Source organism: Haliotis rubra, unplaced genomic scaffold, assembly GCF_003918875.1.
Source record: "Haliotis rubra isolate DU_JTF1 unplaced genomic scaffold, ASM391887v1 Scf1238, whole genome shotgun sequence".
Lineage (NCBI taxonomy): Eukaryota > Metazoa > Mollusca > Gastropoda > Lepetellida > Haliotidae > Haliotis > Haliotis rubra.
The window spans coordinates 23,913-47,871 of record NW_025765157.1 but is presented as its reverse complement, the minus strand read 5'-3'; the positions used below and the strand labels follow the sequence as shown (position 1 = coordinate 47,871).

The 23,959-nt window shown below is 41.9% G+C and overlaps 1 protein-coding gene and 1 long non-coding RNA gene across 2 annotated transcripts in view; both read right to left on the bottom strand.

The window, feature by feature from the left end:
- Positions 1–23,959, bottom strand: part of LOC124266189 (dopamine beta-hydroxylase-like) — a 68,649-nt gene that overhangs the window by 27,616 nt on the left and 17,074 nt on the right. The gene's annotated exons all lie outside the window — the stretch shown is intronic.
- On the bottom strand, positions 1,651–22,052 carry LOC124266190. The gene is made up of 3 exons (XR_006895659.1): positions 22,041–22,052; positions 4,760–4,762; positions 1,651–1,757 (listed from the first exon to the last, which is right to left on the bottom strand). It is a non-coding gene; the product is annotated as an uncharacterized LOC124266190 (long non-coding RNA).

Here is a 23,959-nt window from a genome sequence, read left to right as displayed (position 1 = left end):
GATAGTAAGCAAAGAAAGGGCTTCATGAAGTCCGCCATCAATGACATTGTCAACTTTCATGATGACATTATAACAATGGAGCTTGGTGTAGACCAACTCTGGGTGTTAGCAACGTCATTACCGAGTGAGTGAGTTGGTTGTAATGCCGTTTTTAACACTATTTATAGTTATATCACGGAGCTGTAGAAGGAAGTCTCATGGCCTAAATGATAATCGTCCATGAGAAACCAACGTACATGTGTGGTGGGGACAAATATAGATACAAAATCAGGTTCAACCAACGATCATAGGTTACTGGCGCACCTAAGGGACGCAACTATAACGAAGTCTTGGGCTTAGGCGACTGGACGAACTGACGACCTTATAAATACACGGGAAGACATTTTGGGTGGTTCGGCGTTTAGCACATGTGTCTATACGTGAATGTGCACAGTTTCGGACCAGTATTCTGCCTAAGTTATCAAAGGTTGAAAATACTTCATATACAGCACAGCCGTTATCAATCCTGTGTTTCTCTTTCCTATCTTCAAATTACTTTTACGATGGTAAGCTGAACCTGTTTGAGGTCATATTTGTTGCATTCCGTACAACGAGACGAAGCTGTCAGCGCACCTGCATATGCCATAGTCGTAACAGCTCCATCCAAGCTGTTTAGTGGCTATGTGACTGTGTATATGGCAACAGTGTCATTTTAGAAGTTGAGACATACAACAATGAACAAACTTTATGGATAACAACTTCTTAATTTCGTGAGTGCGACGTTTCCATACAGAATCTTGTACCGTTGTCAAGCGAGAATGTAGACGGCGGATAACTCATTCCTGCTTGACAATGGTACAAGAATCCGTATCGAAAAGGCTCAATCGCGAAATAAAGAAGTTGTTATCCATAAAGTTTGTTCATTATAGTATTGAAAATATATTACACGTTTTGCCGCATATACAACTCTGCTTATAACTTCAACTATTTTCTGTCACCTACATCAGCACAAACTGAGAATCGAACTTGACATCCTGGTTCAAGACAAACACCCTGCCCACACTGCTAACTATCCGTGCCTCAGGATTACCATGGTGCCACAATAAGCGTCAACACTGTATGTCAGCCATTTTGAATGTTGATTCCAACGTTCCACATTTTTTAAGTTCTTTGGGTTTGTCGAAAAATATCTCATAAAGAATATCAATAATCCTAACTATTTCAGTCCAACTGCGATGTGTCACACCCAGATCCGTGTCCTGTTCTACAGCCATGTGGTATTGATCATCTGGTTGGTTGCGTACGTGACAACACTACCATAAACCACGTGGGAGGAAATAGTTCAATATTCCATCATATTCTTGCGTTATTATATTCACATTATGTCACAGTGTGTGATGCATTACGCTCTTAGATAAGATCAGTTTGTGCAGTGTTTACAAATCAAGAGGCGACTGCTCAGGCCATATGTTCTGCAGATACTTGTCTCAAATTCTCGAATTCCGTCACGAGTTGAGACGTTCAATTATTCCTTTGATAAGCAAGCGTTTTATTTATTTAGATTATATCTCGGAGTGTCAGCTTGACCTAGCTGAAACACGAGTGCGGACGTGGTGACGAAAAAGTCAGAAACAACCGGGACAAATTCAGATCCATGACATAGGCTGCAGGGCTCGATTTAAGCATTTAAAACTTGTACTGGTGCAACCTGAAACTGCTAAATGCAACTTCTCATGTATATCATCTTGCACCCAGGGCATGTTAATATTTTGTGTTCACTGGAAAGCAGAATGATGAGGAACTGACTTGGAACAGTGACTCTGATCATTGTAGGAACAGTGACTGAAGGACTTACTGCTCATGAAAATTCAGGAAGTAAGATAACTACATATTTCTTTTGTCATAACACGGTTCTAAACCGTATTTACCAAAACTCAAGCATTATATACGACATAAAAGCAGGAGGTGCAGCCTGTTTTTGTTTGGTGCAACAAGATGATTGCTTAGGTTGCACTGGGTGAAAGTGGGTTTTATTTCCTTAAATCGCCCCCTGGTCCGACTGGCCTTGCAGGCTTTTAGCAGACGAAGGGTCGCAACTGTTCACACGCAAAAGCAGTTGCAATGGGTTTGTAAATGCAAATCAGTTCCGTTATAATTTTTGATTGTCACAACGTTTGGTAACTGTTGTCGACCAGTTACCCCTCTCACCCTAATTGGACCTTGCACGACAAAGTACGCTTTCTGTAGCACAGGTCGTGAACTGGAAGAATGGTGAAAAACAGGTGCCCCAAACCTCATGCTCTCCCTGGGCTATTTCAGACAGAACATATATATCTTGCACAAATAATCGACTATTCATCTGTTGTAAAACAGGTGCCTCATGTCCCTAAAGAGGTACGGGTTGTACCCAGTCTAGATCTAAAGTGGATGTTCCTGTTATTTGCCCGGTGCCCAGTGATGAGCATCTACCTCATATCTCTCTGGTACCCAGTGTAGAGCACCTACATGTTATATCGCTGGTAACCAGAGTATCCGTACAGTCTAGATGAGTTCTTTATGTGTGAGACCTGGGTTGTGCTGTACACAGCTGCTGTTGCCAAATCGAGATGTTGATGAAGTTTGATAAGGGTGAGATGGCAAACTGTCCACTAATTAACCCCAAGCTGAGATTTGGCGAGATTCATCCCACACGCGAGCATTACATGTTTCAAGTGTGACGTACAGGTCTCTGACGTGTATCTGATTTAAGAGGTTGTACCACGGTGACCAGTGTGCATTGTAACCACACGCCAGAGAAGTGGCCACAGCAGAATGGGGCGTTTTAACTCCGAGAGGCTATAACATATATATATATAATATTATGGGAAAAAATACACACAGAAGTGGGGCTGCCTCTCTCCCTATCCTCTCGCTCTCTCCCTCCATCCCTCTCCCTCTCTCTCCATCCCTCACTCTCTCTTTCTCTCTCTCTCTCCTTCCCTCCCTCCCCTCTCTCTCTCCATCCCTCACTCTCTCTTTCTCTCTCTCTATCCGTCCCTCCCTCCCCTCTCTCTCTCCATCCCTCACTCTCTCTTTCTCTCTCTACCTCCATCCCTCCCCTCTCTCTTTCCCTGCCCCCACTCTCTCCATCCCTCACTCTCTCTCACTTTCCCTCCCCCTCTCTTTCTCTCTCTCACTCGCTCTCTCCCTCTTTCACTCTCTTTCTCTCTCTCAACGTACTGTTACACCCTGACCACATCCTCACTCACTTACGCAGTGACATGATCCACCCACAGATCTCTGACCACACCCTGTCTCACACAGACAGTGACATCCTACACCAACGGAACTCTTGCCTCCCGATATGTGAATTCGACTACATGTACTTGAATAAGTTTATTTCGCATTATACAAATGACATATCAGATGTCTTTGCTGCCACAAACACCGCCTTATCAAGTTGACCTTTCCAGTTCAGCTAGACAAAGCGTTGGAGCTATTCCGGATGTAACCGTTGTTTGGAGGGACTGTGATATACGTTCTTTCCTTCCTCCACGAGATGAATCCAGTAACACTGATAACCCTTTCTCTCTTCCAGCCTCGTGTAGGAGCAATCCGATAACCCTAGAAGCACGCCCATTCCACCCTCCCCCACTCACTGATCACATCATTACACTCCATCATTGTTGACAGAAAACAGAGCAAAGTGAAACAAGCTTCATATCTCGACGACACAAAGATGTGTTCCTGTTGTATGTTATCTGTATAAAAGACGCTTGGTCTGTTTCAAGCAAAGATCGTTCTTACAAGTGGCTCCCCTTGGATTGGCGTGGTTTCAGGGAGGTTGTTCTGTGTAGGCTCAAAACAAACGTATCTTACATTAAAGAAGCTATTTACGAACTGAATGAAGTAGTCGGGGGTTGTACACACTGACAAAAACATTAGAAATAAAGAGGCAGTGAAATCTGTAGTCTGTCTCAAGTCCCTGAATCACATTATTTTCTCTACAGCCTAGCCCTCCCTGTAATGCTAAATCACTAAATGAAGCAAGTCTCCCAACTCACTGGGGCTCCTTTTCAATTTAAATGGGTTTATGTGCTACTAAACTGCCCATCAAAGAAGTTATGTGCTACTTTCAAAAGTATATATATTCAGGGACGACGTGTTAGTCTATGAATTCTGAGTTGCTGCAGCGAACCTCAAACATGCCACAATGGACGACGTGGCTGGAACTGAATTTCAGCATCCACTATCCGATTGATCACCTCCATCAAGTATTATACAAAACTGGTTTTGCTTCACACACACACACGCACAATACATTAACCTACAATGTCTCTAGATCCCAGTACATCCCAGTCTCTGGATCGAATGGCAGGAGTGTGGCGACTATAGTAATTAACAAAATAGTCCATCAAATATTTATTTCACAATCAATATGTCTGGGGTTTGGGGGTATTTTTAAAACAATTTCGAAGCACATCTGTCTATTTTATCTCTTTCTTCACTATTGTTGGAACATAACAATGACATGTTTTGAAAGTGACGACTTATTCTTTACTTGTGAAATGAGCCGGTAGGTCTGTATGTGCAGTAAACAACGGGAAAAACGAAAGGGAACGCAAATTTTATTTCGTCACAAGCGTTGTTCGTTATACGCATTTCGAATAAAATATACAGCAAGTGGTGAGCGGAAAGAATCAATTCGTTATACACGTCAGTTGGTTACAAACGTAGTTTACTTTAGACACAACAACCCACGTCCTTCGGTCGCTATCTTATATTTTGATTGATAACCAACAAGCTTCAAGGGAAATACAGTTCACACGTTTCATAAGAAGAGTGAGTGAGTGAGTGAGTGAGTGAGTTAAAGTCAAATCGGCAATATTTCAGCCATATCGAGACTAAGTTTCATAAGAAGAACACGTTCTAATGAGGAATACATGGGTCATGGGAGACGCAATATAAATTACCATGCTAAGGAACGAATATAGCCATAATGATTCATGGCAGCAATATACATTACTATGCTAAGGAACGAATATAGCCATAATGATTCATGGCAGCAATAAAGGTTTAAACGAGAAAGGAATGTTAATCGATGGTAATATATTGCATGCAGGTTTCATAGATACGTGTTAAATCTTTCGTTGCGACGAATATTTGGGCCTAGTAACGTTTCGAAAATGTCAACCCATTTTTCAGGTGTATAGTGTATTTTGAGTTTAGTAGACATAGGTAATACGAACGGTTTCGTTGACGTGAAGTGTAACGGAGTTGACGTACGTTGTCCCATGTAGAGCATTACTTTTCACTGCACTTAATGAGTACGAGTGGATAATACTGAAATTATTCCATTCAAGCGTGTATACTATCGATTCTATGCAACTCGAATCAGAATTCCTGTATACTACCCATCAAAAGTTTAGACTCACTAGTGTAAATGTAGCCACTTACTTCAGTCACTGTTCTAAACTAGATTTGACAAAATATGCCATACTGTTTATAGGTACTGTTTACACATGAACTGACGCATTGTAAAACAAATTCGTAGCGTTGAAAAATCGATTTTCATGAGTTCAATACATGATGACACTCAGTGAAAATTGGCGAATTCTTAACAAAACTTTACACCAAAACGCAGCTGTTCACATGCACGATATTTGCACATGCTTTTCAGCAATTTGATGCATGATCCACGTGCAATTCATCTGCAGGTCTGCAGTTGGTTCCCCCAAGTTAGTGGAGAAATTCATCTTCGATGTAACCATATGTTTATACATAACATATAGTGACTGCTTTAAGTGAGTCTAAACTATAGTATAGTTTCAGGACTTTTGATCGTCTACAGATACATGTTAAGACGAATCAGTCCATACACAAATAAACGCCATAAAATACTTCTATTGGCCGGGAACAGCTCTGGAAAGATTTGCTGCACTTAAATAAACACAACTTTCTTCAGGACAAGTTGATAAATGAACATCGGGAATATGAATTTAAGGAAAAACAACGGAAGTCCACAAGCGACGCGGGTCAGCCTATATAAGTAATAACAGTCATGTAGAGAACCGAAGCAAGTCTGGTCGCGCGTGCTCAAAGATGACATACAGCTACCAAACGGTGCTTGTGGCGCCCCCTAGCGACCGTCAATGGGTGAATTATTCACGCTATCTGCCTTTCAGTGAGTATGCATGCTATCGGAGCTGCCCCATGCCGTGCTCAAATCGAGATTTATAGAAGTAGCGTTCACTTGAATCGAGTGAACAGTTCCTTTCAACTGTGGACGCGTCCTCGGCGATATCGATCGCCTTCAGGATGCAGATGAAGCAGGCGATACCATTCTAACTGGATTTCATTGAATTTGGGATAATGACTTTTCCTGCTTCGAAAGAATATCTGTGGAAATAATCAGTAATGACATATTTGATAAACGGTCATCATTAAATCAGGATGTCTTTGCAAAACGTGTCTGACTAAATAAAGACAAGCGTTGCGCCTTTTGACTCTGTGATTGATTATCACATGCATGGTACTCAGCAGACAGTATTCACGTCGGAAGACGCCTTCAGGAGAACCTAGCAAGGTCATAGTTCTAAATGGCATTGTTTCTATCCCATAGGACTGTGCAGACCAAGGTTAGACTTGCTTCTCAGCCACATGCAAGTCTCAAGAGGCAACTAAATCTAACGGGGGATCTGGCTTGACGGCGTGATTGATAACGTGTAACGACCAGCGGGTACTTGTTCACAGTATCAATCACTGAATTGTCAGGTCGAAAATCGATTATATGCAGACCGTCGTCATGAACCTGAAATGATTGTCAGTCTGGCGATAAGAAACAAACAAATCACTATTCCCTGTACTCATAACCGCGCCATAGAAGGTAAGGCAACCCGCCCCATAAACCCTTCTCCAGCCCTTACTGTAGTGAGTGAGTTTATTTTTACGCCGCTTTTAGCAATATTCCAGCAATATCACGGCGGGGGACACCAGAAATGGGCTGCACACATTGTACCCATGTGGGGGATCGAACCCGGGTCTTCGGAGTGACGAGCGGAGGCTTTAACCACTAGGCTACCCCACCGCCCCCAGCCCTTACTGTAACGTTATAATACTGAGGAAGGCAAATCTAAATGTCTGCATCTCCCATTTCACTGAAACACCTTTCCAATTGCAATAAATCTTTTTCATATAATTCTAATTTTATGAAAATATATTAATTTCATTAAGTTTATGGAACTCAGCTTTAGTCAGGAAGGTGCTGGTGAACGGAAGAACACACGGCTATTTTGTGATGAAGTAGAAAATATGCCAGTATATATGTATGGCTGACTACTTCGTAACTGGTGCACAATTGCTTGAAAATTCATTCAAAATAAACCTTTCTTGCAATCAACAAGTGATCTCAATCCAAATATTCAATAACTGCACCAAAAATATTCTGTTGAACATAAAACATTTTCTGGATTACATCTTTTTATTCTTTGATACAACTTTTCGGGGCCTGTTCCGGTCCCATCTTCAAGTAAAACAATGAACAGTAACGTCATCAGAGTATCTTCAAGTAACGTTGTATCAAAGAATAAAAAGAAGATGTAATCCAGAAAATTCCTTATGTTCATCAAATAGCATCTTCTAAACTACCAATCAAGCATCTAAAGATATTCTGGTTGGGCCAGTAAACAGTATCGTTGATGCTGGAACGTGCAGACAAGCAGTGGCAGAATCGATTGTGTATACATATCGTTTATTCTATCGAGAGCAGACTGTCGAGATATATCGTGACAAAATGCATGTCGTTGAGAAATAATTAATCTCAGTCATTCAGGAGTTATGGCGTGAAGACCCCTGTCACTTTGGTATTGACTCTTCACATCGACCAGACAGCGTGCACACTGGAGCAATGTACGATCGTTAATTAATACAGCGTACGGAAGGGCCTTTTATCTGCCCAAGATCTGAGATTCCATAATCCCACATATCGGTAATATTACTGGCTCCATGTCTCTGTGATGCATCTGTAATATTACTGGCTCCATGTCTCTGTGATATATCTGTAATATTACTGGCTCCATGTATTTGTGATATATCTGCAATACTACTGGCTCCATGTCTCTGTGATATATCTGCAATACTACTGGCTGTCTCTGTGATGTATCTGTAATATTACTGGCTCCATGTCTCTGTGGTAGATCTGTAATAATACTGGCTCCATGTCTCTGTGATATATCTGTAATAATACTGGCTCCATGTCTCTGTGATGTATCTGTAATATTACTGGCTCCATGTCTCTGTGATATATCTGTAATATTACTGGCTCCATGTCTCTGTGATATATCTGTAATATTACTGGCTCCATGTCTCTGTGATGTATCTGTAATAATACTGGCTCCATGTCTCTGTGGTAGATCTGTAATAATACTGGCTCCATGTCTCTGTGATATATCTGTAATAATACTGGCTCCATGTCTCTGTGATGTATCTGTAATATTACTGGCTCCATGTCTCTGTGATATATCTGTAATATTACTGGCTCCATGTCTCTGTGATATATCTGTAATATTACTGGCTCCATGTCTCTGTGATGTATATGTAATGTTACTGGCTCCGTGTCTCTGTGGTAGATCTGTAATAATACTGGCTCCATGTCTCTGTGATGTATCTGTAATATTACTGGCTCCATGTCTCTGTGGTAGATCTGTAATAATACTGGCTCCATGTCTCTTTGATATATCTGTAATAATACTGGCTCCATGTCTCTGTGATGTATCTGTAATATTACTGGCTCCATGTCTCTGTGATGTATCTGTAATATTACTGGCCCCATGTCTCTGTGATATATCTGTAATATTACTGGCTCCATGTCTCTGTGATATATCTGCAATATAACTGGCTCCGTGTCTCTGTGGTAGATCTGTAACATTACTGATTAAGTATAAGTGTGATATATCTGTAATACTAATGGCTCTATGTCTCTGTGATGTATCTGTAATGTTACTGCTCAATGTCTCTGTCACAGATCTGTTATATGATTGGATCCATGTCCAATCGGGTGGTCAGGCTCGCTGACTTGGCTGACACATGTCATCGTATCCCAATTGCGCAGATCGATGCTCATGCTGTTGATCCCTGGATTGTCTGGACCAGACTCTATTATTTACAGACCGCCGCCATATAGCTGGACTATTGCTGAGTGCGGCGTATAACTAACTATACTCACTCACTCACTCTGTGATATCGATATATCTGTACTATTTCCGTTAGCGTATTATATCTGTAACATTACTGGCGCCACGTCTCTGTAATTATTATACCAGAAATGTTCCTTTTATATTTTATTGTGATACATCTGTAACATTTCTAACATGTTACTATGATATATATTCAATATCACTGGTTACATGTCACTGAGAAATATATTTAAGATTACTGACTGCATGTCACTGTGATATATCTGTAATATTACTAACTATATGTCACTATCATGATACATCCCTCGTTTTCCAAACTGCACGCCTCCGTGCTGCATCTGTAATATTACTGTTACAGACGTAAATCTTCATTTAAACCCTCCATCAGAGTAATGGCCACGTTTTTACAGAGCCAATACGTTAGACCCTGGTCATTGATTCAAGGGATCGCAGTACATTACCACGAGGCATTAATCCTCGTCATTCTCCCACTGTAACGTATTATGCTAGTATGTTATTGTCAGCTGAGGACGATGAAGCCTCGTGAGAGGTTGCAATCAATATTGTCCCCCACACTCTCCAGGGTCACCCTCCTCGACAAGTATACTCCATCACAGCATCGTTACAGCACAACCACACGATGCCGCAGTTGTGTCTGGAGTCTGTACAATCAGTCCAACCAGGACTGGTTGCCATTATATCCTGTAACGGTCTATGATTGGAGTCAAAACACGTTGTGCCTATGTGGGGAATCAACCCAGTGTCTTCGGAGTGACAAGTGAAGGCTTTAAGCATATACAAGGGAAGATTATATACAGGCATGGCTTAACTTCTAACTAGTGCGGCATGGTATCCTAATGGTTAAAGCGTTCGCTCAACACGCCGACCAATTTCTGGTATCCCCCGCCGTCATATTGCTGGAATATTGCTAAAAGCGGCGTAAAACTAAACTCAGTCAGTCAGTTAGCACGCCGATGACCCGGAATCGATTCTCCGCATAGGTAATCTGTCATACAGGCCCTGAAACAAACCTGTCTAAGAAAGTCCATGCAAGTCTAGATTATGCGGCAAGTCTAGATTATGCGGCAAGTCTAGGTTTCCACAGTACAATAACTGTCATAGAACAGGAAGTCTCAAGACTCCTTTTCATTGTACAATGTTGTACATATTTTATGTTTTTTATTAAGAACTATTTTTCTGTAAAATATGTTCATTTCAGAGACTACTTGTTAGTCTACCACATAGGCGCTAAGTGTGAAGTTCATTTCCTGCGGCCCCTGCCGTGGTTTGCATGGACTATTGATAAACAGCGGCGTACAATCATACCCACTCACTTCTATCTCTTGAACAGCGTAACTCTTACAGCTATACGCAAGTCAAGTTCTATGACAGTTATTGTATTGCTTGCCGGTATCACACTGTCTGTCAGTCACCAACCAGTTGCAGGTAAGGAGTTGGGTTTTGGATGTTGTCGAAGGTTGGGTGGGGTAGGTTAGATAGAGATTCGGTGGGTATTGGTGTGGTGTACAGATTACTGAACGTCGGTCCCGCCAGCGACGATATCACCAATGTCACTTAAGAACCATCCACGTGATTTTTGTTTTCATTGGGAACTGGTAGCAGAACATATTGTCCAGTTTTTCTGTGGATTCCCTCTGGATAGTGAGTTGTATGCTTACAAATAGAACACTACTCACTGCAACCTTTCTTATCTTATGTACTTGGATGTCTTTACAGATCTTATATACTGATGGAATGCAGGCTCCACACATACCTGAACTCTAGTCTACCGCTGTTAATAAGGCATAACGATAACGCTTGTTGATTAGACATGTGTATTGATGTTGTGAGTTCATGTAATATGTTCCAAACATGAGGCAGCATACCAAACGGCACACATTATAAGTCATAGAAACAGCAATGAGGCCGAATTAGTCATAAAAACGCTAAAACACCCATAATGCAGGACTCAAGGGAGCAGAAATACCTTGACTATCTACACAAAACTATGGGTGAGAATCGTTAAATACGCAATGGCAGTGACGCCACCAATATCTGCAATATATATACACCTTGAAAAATTCGAAATCGATCTGTGAATATATCTTACAGTGAGAGGCCAACAAATTAAAGTCATAGCAAGAATTACATTTGGCAATTTCACGAGAAGATAATTAGGTAAGAGTTCCGCCCGTAACCATGCTTATTTCTAGGGGTTAGGGTTTAGGTTTAGGGTTTAGATTCAGCATTATATTAGGTTTAGGGTTAGGGTTAGGATAGGCTTACTTTAAAAACCATCTATTCTTACTATAAATCTAGATCTTGGGCATAGAATGATAATAAAACGGGGGTTACGGGCGGAAATCTTTCCGATAATTATTATCCTCGATGTTAATCAAGGTTATAACTCTTAAATAACGAGAGCAAGATGTGAGTCTGGTGTCTATCACTGTCCCGTCCAAGTGTTGCTAAGTGTATGTGCTGTTTCCACAAGAAAGGAGCCAGTATTTTAACCGTCATTAGGCTGCCGTCGGACGCAGATGTTCCAATCACTGGGAGCTGGTGGGCCACCCCCATATCACACGTGCAAAACGTCGGCGAGATTACAACCCGTGGCAGATTAACAGCCAATACGTAGACGTCAAAGGTCCCAGCAGCAGACGACAACAATGACGGCAGACGATATATACTGTGAGAAGGAGTGTAGAAGGTGTGGTAGTGAATGTGTGCGTCCCCTGGAGAGGTATTACATTACCAGTTACCATCCCCTATTCCATAACTCAAACAGATCCGTGAAGATCGGGGTTAGAATTGATCTTCAGCAACCCATGCTTGTCGTAAGAGGCGACTAAAGGGACCGGGTGGACAGGCTCGCTGACAGGGTTGACACGTGTCATCGTATCCCAATTGCTTAGATTGATGTTCATTCAGTTGATCCGTGGATTGTCTGGTCCAGATCCGATTATTTACAGACCGCCGCCATATAGCTGGAATATATTGCGGAAGGAAATAGTTCGTATAGCTTTTACAGAAAGGCAGCAGTGAAAAGATTGATCTTAAGCAGAGATTTAAAAGTTTCTTTCAATGAAGTGTTCCTGATTTCCTTTGTAAGAGAGTTCCACAGTTCAGGGCTGGCAAAGGAGAAGGCTCGGTCAGACAGTTGGTTTGGTGATATGCGTTGGGTGAGGAGACAGTCAGAGGAGGATCGGAGACTTCGCTGGGGTACATACACAGAGACGAGTTGTTTGAGATAGTCGGGAAAGTTATCGTTGTAGAGGCAGTCATGAGTCAGAATGGGGATTTTGAAGGAAATTCTTTGCAGAGATGGGGAGACTGTAGTATACGTACTGGTGTGATAGGGTCATGACGAGGAGTATGGGTGATGTGCCTGTGCTGAGAATCGAACCCTGACCGAAGGAGCACACGTACGTACGTGTACAAGCAAAACTGCTTTCTACTAAAAAACAAATATGATGAAGTGTATAAAAACACGACCTAAACAGATAATGCCAGACATTAAATTACCTCTTTAATCTGGGCGGGGGTTATGCAGGGTAATTATTTCCTATCACTAACATTTCTCGTATGTGTCTTGAACCACCCTTCGCAATCAGCTCACAGTCGTTATCTACGGCAAACTTCATTCTACGTCCCTCGCTGCACATCTTGCACATGTTGTGGGTTAACCTGCACACTTGTCACTGACGGCAGACAACGATAGCACAGGCCCTGCACAGATGCAATGACGCGTCTATCCCACGGGTCTAAGAAAGGCAGTGACGTGTAACAGGCAGTGACGCATCCACCATGGGGCGGACATCTGTAACACAAGTAGTGACGTGTGCACCACACTGTCTATAGGTCCAGGAAAGGCAGCGAAGTGTCATCCACGCTGCGTAAAGGACTAGGAAAGGCAGTGACGCGTACACCACGCTGTGTATAGGTCTTGGAAAGGCAGTGACGTGTCATCCACGCTGCGTACAGGACTAGGAAGGGCAGTGACGCGTACACCACGCTGTGTTTAGGTCTTGGAAAGGCAGTGACGCGTACACCACGCTGTGTATAGGTTTTGGAAAGGCAGTGACGCGTACACCACGCTGTGTATAGGTCTTGGAAAGGCAGTGACGCGTACACCACGCTGTGTATAGGTTTTGGAAAGGCAGTGACGCGTACACCACGCTGTGTATAGGTCTAGGAAAGGCAGTGACGCGTACACCACGCTGTGTATAGGTCTTGGAAAGGCAGTGACGCGTACACCACGCTGTGTATAGGTCTAGGAAAGGCAGTGACGTGTCATCCACACTGCATACAGGTCTAAGAAAGGCAGTGACGTGTCATCCACACTGCATACAGGTCTAAGAAAGGCAGTGACGTGTCATCCACACTGCATACAGGTCTAAGAAAGGCAGTGACGTGTCATCCACACTGCATACAGGTCTAAGAAAGGCAGTGACGTGTCATCCACACTGCATACAGGTCTAAGAAAGGCAGTGACGTGTCATCCACACTGCATACAGGTCTAAGAAAGGCAGTGACGTGTCATCCACACTGCATACAGGTCTAAGAAAGGCAGTGGCGTGTCATCCACACTGCATACAGGTCTAAGAAAGGCAGTGACGTGTCATCCACACTGCATACAGGTCTAAGAAAGGCAGTGACGTGTAACAGTGAGTGACGCATCGACCATGAGGCGGACATCTGTAACACAAGTATAGTGACGTGTCATCCACGCTGTGTTATAAGTCTTGGAAAGGCAGTGACGCGTACACCACACTGCGTACAGGCCTAGGAAAAGCAGTGACGTATCCACCACGCTGCGTATATATATAGGTCTAGGAAAGGCAGTGACGTATCCACCACGCGGACATCTGTACTAAACGCATTGACAAATATTCCATGCCTCCTTGGGGCATATATTCTCATATTTGTCTGAAGATTTTAGAGAATGTCCACCTGTTGGAATCAGTTGGCATCCCTGAAAACCGAAGACGTCACCTTACTATTAATGGAACAAATTGTCTTCGAAGGAAGACAATGTAGATGCTTTCATTGTTGGATGCTTTCATTCTCTGGAACCCAAGGGCTAACCATGATTACAAACACATTCTCCTGGGTCTGCTTAAAATGATCGTATATTCTCACTAGATATGGTGAATCATCTCTCATCAGTCGTGCTGAAATCGTTATCATGCCCGGTTCATTCCTCGGAATGCACTCAACTGTCTCATGAGAGATGCCTTTTCACAACCCGCCGGAATGTGTAAAACGGATCGCTATTACCATTTTCATTTAAACTGATGTACAAAAGAAAGTACACACCTGGTGTTTTGGGATTATTTGAAATGTGTTTAGATTTTGACTGGCAACTTCGCAATTGGGCACAATATCTGTGGGGTTTTGTCAACATAGTAGGAAAGTCTGACTTATATATAACTGTAAAAACTCTTTTCAAAACATTTACGTCGCATTTTGGAAAGTCATCCAAACGCATCAGATGTGTACTTTCTTTTGTACGTCAGTCTAGTATATTTCTAAATGTATCACCTTCACTTAGACACAAGCAGTATATTTCTAAATGTATCACCTTCACTTAGACACAAGCAGTATATTTCTAAATGTATCACCTTCACTTAGACACAAGCAGTATATTTCTAAATGTATCACCTTCACTTAGACACAAGCAGTATATTTCTAAATGTATCACCTTCACTTAGACACAAGCAGTATATTTCTAAATGTATCACCTTCACTTAGACACAAGCAAAGTGTAAAACTTAGGTAACCTAATGTTCAGTCTCATTCATTAGCTTTAACAATGCAGTATTTTAACTCAACATGAATGCAAGACTATTAGTTGAAGTTACCAAGTTCGGTAATGTCAGCTATAGTTACCTAGACCTGCGACAATGCCAGTTAAAGGTACCAACAAATGTTGTAGTAACGTTAAGGGAGCCAATTCTGAGGTTTTTCGAACAAGAGCACGCTGATGGCAGGATCATGGATGGCTGGACGAATGGAAATGGAAATCCAAACTTTTCGCCGCCTCTTTCCATGGTGGCACGTTGATGGCAGACTGAAAGGACGCACGATTAAAGCGTGGTACCAGAGTTCAATAACAAGCCGAGTTATTTGTGGAAGAAGTTGTGATTCCCAAGTACATAACAGAACATTTCATACCTTCTCTCTTCCCTTAAGGACAGAAAACACAATAAGCCTCGATGGTGTTAAACATATGCACATGGAAAACTGAAGCTCCAACTGCAGTTAGAGTTTCAGCAAGTCAATATGGTACAGGGTAAACTGAACGTTTGTATTTGTTGAGGTGAATGTTCATCTCTCTACCTACCGCCCCGGTTCACCTGTTGTCACGGGTGTTACTCTCATCACGTCTTACCCTCATTTACAGGTGTCCCGTGGGAACCAAGACTAGAATAGATTCTGGGCAACCCTGTATCTTTGAACCTGGCGGTAATTTTAACATTGAATTCAGTGGTTCGTTATTTCTGACCCCATGCCATAAGGAGCGTTATTATTGACTATAGTCATAATGAGCGTTATTATTGGCGATGATGAAATATATTAGTTTGTCAGATCAATTTCACTGGAAATGGTACCTTTAGGATTCATGGAGTTTGGCTGCAAGACCACGAATATATATCATAGACGGAGATGTAGATCTTTTCATCCTAGTTTCTTACAACTCCGAATACAATACATGTCAGTGATATTTTCCCCTGTAGTAAAATCAGTTGGTAAAAGCTCAGACTTCAAAAGAAGGAATAGACATGTTTGATAGAGAACAGGAAAATTTATAAGAGCTTAGTGAGGAAGACTTCAGAAAGTGTTCAAACTTATTTTTATTTTATTGCATCTGAAGGTCCCACATGGCTCGCTGTGCGACTTGTTTCCCATTAGCTGCGGGTGAGATGGTGTATGCAGAAGCCGTTCACGTCTCTCTCACCAGTTATATGCTGGTGTGTATTTGTGTAAACAACAAACTGGGCAATAATACTCGTAACGCCCAGATGTCCTCACTCACGTGATCCTTCCCCTCATACACCGCTCGTCATCCGAGTATTAACCTGTCTTTCACACATGGGGTACGTGTCTAACAGCACCGGCTTGGTGTTTGTGAATGGCATAATTCACAGCAACCTCTCAGTTTTCTTTTTATGTGACACCACAAAGTGAACTCGGCAATGGATCTGTAGGAGTTTTAAACATATGTTTATAGTTAGGGGAGGCATTTACCATCACTCTGGTTTCAACTCTCCAAACATTTAGTGAATTTAATCGCATTTTATGTCAATAGCATGGCGCTTTCAGAATTAGTGTTAAGAAAACATTACTTCCTATGAATGTGAATGCAAAGGTTAGACTGCATTTCAAGTCAACTCTAAATGAAATTAACACGATGATGTGAAATGGCTTAAGGCTGCAAATAGGCAGTCTGAGCTGGGGCAGTGCTTTCGTCCCTTCAACTGAATCTCAACAGTTCCTGTAAGATATGTTATATTTGGAATTACACACTTTCTTAGTTAAGTACAAATTCTAGTACTTTTTGGGGTTGAGACCCATCCGGGATACGAACCCACACCTTCAGAGTCAGGCACCAAATCGCCAGCACACAAAGTCAGCCGCCTAACCCGCACAACCACCGCGACTTCCACCATCGTTCATCATTTGACCACTTTCTAAATGGCATTGTGTAATCAGTTCCTGTAAGATTGAGAAGTATTTAAATGTATATCGCCAAACTAATTTAGGTTCATTATTGAGTTCAAAACTCGACATGACTCAGCACACAAATACATTGGTGGATCCAGCAAATGTGCCACTAAATCTGTGTCTCACAAATGCGTTACAATCCTTAATAAACCTAAGGAAGGACTTACATTCAAAGAAGGTGTTTGAGACACGTGGTGTTAATACCATGCAGATTATCAAATCCGAAATGATTAGCTTGAACATTTGCAATATAAGAAAAGAATCAAATTAATGTCTGTCCCTGCACATTATTTTGTAGCTCAGCACACCAATATGCTTTATGAAATATTTAAGGAAAAGCACAATTGCTTTATCAGTGGGACAGTTTGTGACAGCATGTATATCTCTGCCTTGAAACATTCAGGATAAATTGAAAGTAAATTCCATATGAAACATACCAAGAAAATAGTTGCTGGAGTTCGTAACAGATAACAACAAAGACAAAATTGGCTACAAACTTAACAATATTTCAACAGCTCTATACTGTCTTTTATGTCTGCATTCTACAATATTTGAGGAACAATCGAACACGCTCTTTCTACTAAGATTTCAAAGAGCATCATGCGAATCCGATTTTATTCTTGTATCGTATATTCTGAGTGATACAGGTGAACAATTGTTTTGACTTTGTCTGCGTTTGTGACGGGTGCAGACTATTTTAACCCTTTTTGTAAAACCTCTTGATTAAAAAGTTAGTGATTAATATGAACATGCTTTGGACATAGTTGGAATAGTACAATGGAATCTGAGTTTAATAGACGTCTTGGAATATTTTCGGAAATGATTGTGTTCCTTTCAAATTTTTCTGGACAAAATCTTGCAAAACTTGACGAATTTCTGAATTACTTACATACATACTTGGGTACTTGTGAAAAGGCAATTCCCATTCATATCAGCATAAAGTGGAACTTTAATGAAAACAACAAACATATGAGGATTAACTTCTCTTGGCTACTTATTGCTCAACGGGGCTGTGTTTTTTTTTATTACATTCAGGCTTCTAGGAAGGGGTTCGTCCTCAGAGAAGAACGGCAGATGCCAGAAGATCTTAGTGGAAGATCCGCTGCGAGAGGCAGTGACTTCCACGGAGTGCGAAAAGTGACTTACTGAGGCACATTTTGTGAATGGCAAAACTACATGTACCAGAAGGGCAGAACAGGGTTGCCCTTTTTCGCGAACAAGTGGTTGTTTCGTATAAGTGAGTCCTAGTTTCTAATAGATTTGCAACTGTCTAAACGTTCGCTTTGTCCAGGAGGGTTAAGGCTTGTAAGTTACTTAAATCAAAGAGATCGCTTTGCACAGGTGGGTCCTAGTTTATGAGACAGGTTAAGTACAGTCGAAGATATCGTTGTTTACAATTCGGTCTCCAGCTTGTGAAACAGTTCAAGCGACTGCCATGAGCACATGTTTCTTTGTTTGTAACTTATAACAAAGCCTTTCACATGTAAACAGTGGAGTGATCGCTTTGTAATGGCATCCTTGAAGATCCGGGTTAGAATTGATCTTCAGTAACCCATGCTTGTCGTAAGAGGCCACTAACGGGATCGGGTGGTCAGGGTCACTGTCTTGGTTGACACGTGTCATCGTATCCCAATTGCTTAGATTGATGTTCATGCAGTTGACCTCTGGATTGTCTGGTCCAGATCCGATTATTTACAGTCCGCCGCCATATAGCTGGAATATATTGCGGAAGGAAATAGTTCATGCGATCAGGTGGTCAGGCTCGTTGACTTGGTTGACATATGTTATTGGTTCCTAAATGCGTAGATCGATGCTCATGATGTTGATCACTGGATTGCTTTGTTCAACTCGATTATTTACATACCGCCGCCATATAGCTGGAATATTGCCGAGTGTGGCGTAAAACTAAACTCACTCACTCGAAGATGGTCACTCACTCACTCACTCACGTTGTACTGGTGGGGCCTTGGTCTTAATGGGGTGGTAGCCTAGTGGTTAATGTGATCGCACATCACTCCAAAGACACAGGTGTGATTGCGTATATGGGTACGATTTCCGAAGCCTCATTCTGGTATAACCAACACGGCTCGTGTGTTATACTGCTTCTGAATTTGTATTGCCACTCCATTTTGTACTGTCACAGTGATATTTGTACAGAAGTTGTAGTGATTTTGTAAACTTTGTTAAATTTAGAGTACAATAAAGTTAATTGCAGTCCACTTCTTTGTTGTATGTTGCTTTCACGCATTGCTTTTTAACGGACTTAGTCTCGGTTGTCTTTTTAGTTTCAGCTTGGGAATCAACCTGTAATTGTCGTACAAGTGTTGATGGTTCTCAACCCGACAATAAACAAACCATGGCAGTTCCATGCAGAACACATAGCAACATATGCGATTCTAATGATACCTGTCGCAAGACCTGCTGAATGAGCGAGTACAAGTCTTCTCCCATTTCGGAGTAAATCACGGCTGTTGGACGTAGACATCATTAAGGTCTCTTATACACAACCTACATCCTCCTTCTTAATGTTTTCTGTGCGATAGTTACGATAGAGGTGATAACGGGATTGTCTCTGAAGTGTGAGTTATGTGGATAACGCCATGTTATCGTGTCGGGCTGTGTCTCATAAAGTTCTAACAAATGCATTTTTTAAATATTTAAAAATAAAAAAAACACGTGATGAGCGTGAAATATTGCCTGGCTGAATGAGTCCGCTGCAACAGTGAAGGAGTAATGTCCCTTCCGATAAACCTTTATGCCCTGAACCATTTGCTTTCCCGTCCGCCCGCTCGTGTTGACTGAGGGCATATACAATTAATATAGTCTGCATGTGTGGAACATTGATATTATCCATAGGCTACATACAGCATACGCTCTTAAACCTTTTTCTCCAAAAGCACCTAATAATGAGCATTTCAGTTGCAAAATCCTTTCCATGTGTCGGTTAACTAAATGGCCTTGAAAAAATATGAAAGCTCATGAAAGAGACGAATTCCACAATTTCCCAGCAGGATCTAGCGAGATGTCACACCAGTTGGTCGCGCTGCGGCGATGCCCCATGCATGTGTCATGTGACTTCCGTTATCAAATGTCAATATTGGTTTGCAAGGAGATGTAGAGAATGATCACGTAAACCACATCCGGTGATGTGCATGTCTCGATCTGCTTAATGGCAAGCGAGCAGCGGATACATGCGTCTTCTGCTGTAAAACAATGTTCATGTTTGGCATCGATCGTCCCCATGATGCCGCCGTGGCGTCAACGACCAACGTTTTAATGCGGGTCAAGAGGAGAAAGCCCTCTGTAAACACGATCATTAACAATTGCCAGACGATTGTGACGACTGCACACTCAGATACTGCCAACTTGGCCATTAATCACCGAATGTAATCACGTGAATAATTGTACGAGGAGAAGCTGCCGTATTTAAACGCTTTCATCTTACGTGAGATGAAATAAAATTTTGAAATAGGAAAACGTGTTACGTGAAATGCGTGCGGTATAAAACCATAATTGCGGTTGGACATTAAAGTTAATTGAGTTTGAACAGAAAACCTAGCTCTTCCCATGTAACTTTCAAAGCAATATCACACTGAGTGATCACACAGTAAGCGATTACACACACGAGAACACACTACATCATCGGCAACGCAAGCCGTCCACACAAGGAAAGAAAAATAGGGATCATAATTTTTCTCCTTTACCTTAACTGCTACCTTAATTATGACTCAACTAATTTGAAGAAGGATTGCTATCGGATTTGATCACCTTCTTCTTCCGCCTTCATGCACAGATAGAAGACCTGATGACTTCCGGTCACTGAGCAACAGCGGGCTGCACGAGGGAAAACATGAGTGGAAAGAAAGCATTTGTACAACACCACGTGAGCATGAAATATATATCACAACTGTCTGCAATAGGGTGCATTATATATTATCAATTTGTAGTCGACAGTAACGAGTTTGTATCACTTTGAAGTGAAGTGGCCAATATTGGAAGAATGGATATTCCGTCAGTCTTCAGTCGACTGAAGAAATGTAATCACTACGGTCTTTGAAAGGCAATGTTCATGTTATATCTTGACGGTCACATAGGCGAACCTTTTCGTCTGGAGCAATATGTGACTTATATTTCAGAGACATCAGTGACAAAGTGTTTTCCAAGAGAGTAACTGCCCCAACCCATACATACTGAAGTGACAAAGTGTTTTCCAAGAGAGTAACTGCCCCAACCCATACATACTGAAGGACTTCGCAACTCCGTCATCCGGATATGGGACTGTTGTGAGTCATTGCAGGCACGTCAGTTTCCTTGCCAATTACGAAGTTCATTCTCCCAAAGTTTCAGACACAGAACGATTTCAATCCTGTTCAGACTCAACAGGGTGTCACCCCAGTCTTCCTACGGTTCAGACATAGCATGTTAGCATGTTGTCATTTCTGTCTCCCCACAGTTCATACACAACAGGGTGGCACTCCAGTCTTCCTATGGTTCAGACATAGCATGTTGTCATTTCTGTCTCCCCACAGTTCAGACACAACAGGGTGGCACTCCAGTCCCCCCACCACCACCGCCACCCCACCGTTCGGACGAAGTTGAGGGAGTCACTCCAGTCTCCCAATGGTTCAGACACAACAGGGCATCACTCATGACTCACCACAGTTCAGACACTTTTTTTTTTTTTTCTTATATTCCATATTTCATGTACAGGCAAACATGTATAGATAACTTTCTAAATAATACAATGGTATATGTATACATGTATGAAAATGTACAGTTGGCTGAAAAAGTATAATTGGTTGGATTATCTTCCAAGTAATAGATGTAATGTTGACCATTATTGAAGAAACAATTGTTCAGTTCCCGCAGATAAGTAAACATATCTTGACATATCATAGTGACGGACAATTTCATTTTTTAAATATTCTAACTTTGGTTTGAAACCATTTATGCTGCATCTGTAGATATAATGTTTGACAACTGAAATGATTTTTATTAATCGGATTATTGTTTTTCCTTTCATTCCCAAAATAACGAATTTATTTGTAAGTTCCAGTTGTAACTGTACCGAGTTCAACCATGATTCTATTTCTTTCCATAATTTAAAAACAAATTCACATTCCCATAACATGTGGTTGATAGTTTCTCTTTCTTGTTCACAAAATGGACATATTGGTGAGGGATGACAGTTCAGACACACAATCTCTTCCGCGTTAATACAATCTCTTCCGCGGTTCAGACTAAGTAGGGTGTCACTCCAGACTCCTTCACATGCACAGTAGGGTGTCACTATCGACTCACTTCAGTCCAGGCACGGAATGGAGTTCAGTTTTCGGCATTCAGACAGATTAGACTCGTTCAGAAACAGACCAGAATGGTGTCAGTGAGATCTGGCGATAGTGACTCGGTGCATAAAGTAATTCCAAACTCGCTATGTTGTCCAGGTAACGCAGGATAACTTCCTTTCATGTTCTGAGAGGCGCCCGCAACCACCAGGCTTGAGATATAATTCCACTGATTAGTAGATGCTAGATATGGTACTGATACAGCTATTTATGGACATCGTATGACCTTTAGATACAACAAAGAAAACGCCAACACGTCCTGCCAATAAGGCACAGCTATTTGTGTCTCAATATATACTGCATAGGTCTCATCTAAGGAATACTTAAGAGGCGAGGTAGCATGCTGCAATTTAACATGATAACCTTATTCAAACAGCAGTTGTCCTATCCTTAAGCTCAAAACCAGAGAGTGTTCAACAAGTACCATCTGTAAACGTCTTTTGATATGGAGTTGAGACAGGAACGAACCATTGACCTTTGGCATTTTCGGTTGATGTCCAACCTTGAAGACTTCGAAGGTGGTTTTACCCGTGAAGATCCGGGTAAGAATTGATCTTTAGTAACCCATGCTTGTCGTTAGAGTCGACTAACGGGATCGGGTGGTCAGGCTCACTGACTTGGTTGACACATGTCATCGTATCCCAGTTGCGTATAATGATGCCCATGATGTGAATCACTGGATTGTGTGGTCCAGACTCGACTCGAAGGTTGTTTCGGTGTAGGGGCAGGTACAAATATATTTTAAGTGTTGGGTTTACGCTGAGATATTGGTGCAAGTTTCCTAAGTATACTCGAATAATTTGAGAAAGAATATCCTCCAGATATGTAATGTTCAAAGTGAGTTAGTCAACGAATGTGGTCCCGAGTATATCCCGGGAACGTGTAACAGATCACATAAATATTATGGCCAATTCCAAACACTCCTGTTCACAGCCAACTTCATTAGGTGGTAATCTGAATAGCTCGAGCTACAGACAGTTCTGGAAGTGATATCAAGACAAGCAAGAACATATTTGTTTGTTGGGTAGTTTTGATGCCATACTCAGCGATTGTCCTGCGTTATAACCACTATCTGTCAGTCGAGAAATCCAGTGATCTGTCGCTGTGGGGGTACTTGGAACCCGGGTTCCTGAAACCTTTACCATGACCAGTTTACATTATTCCTCAGTTGTCTTCAACTCTCATGGGCGATGCATACTGTTCTAGCTGTGTGACGTCTCATGATCTCATCATCCGTAATCCTAACAGGTAGGTGAGGTGTGTGTACGTTGCAACTCCAGGTCTGACCTTCAGTAGGCCCTCTTTCCCGGGGTGGTGTTGAATTGAATTGAACTCCTTCCCCACAAATCTCTTGACAGTGGCAAAGAAAACGCATCAACTGCCAACGGTGACACGATTTCCATCTGGGTGGCTGTTAGAATTTAACCTTTCCATTCGAGATACTGTGTGGCCCCTGATCTACGCATGGTTGGTATTGCCTCCAATATTTGGTTGGTGGACTGATGATTGACTGAGTGAGTTGGGTTTCACGCCGTTTTTTAGCAATATTCAAGCAATTTCACGGCGGGGTACACCAGAAATGGGCTTCACACATTGTACCCACGTGGGGAATCGAACCCGCGCCTTCGGCATGACGTTTTAACCACTCGTCTACCTGGTTGTTGAATGTTTTCATTCTTCATTTTGTAAATGTCATGATAATGAGGCTCCTTTGCACGCAACTGCAACAACAGC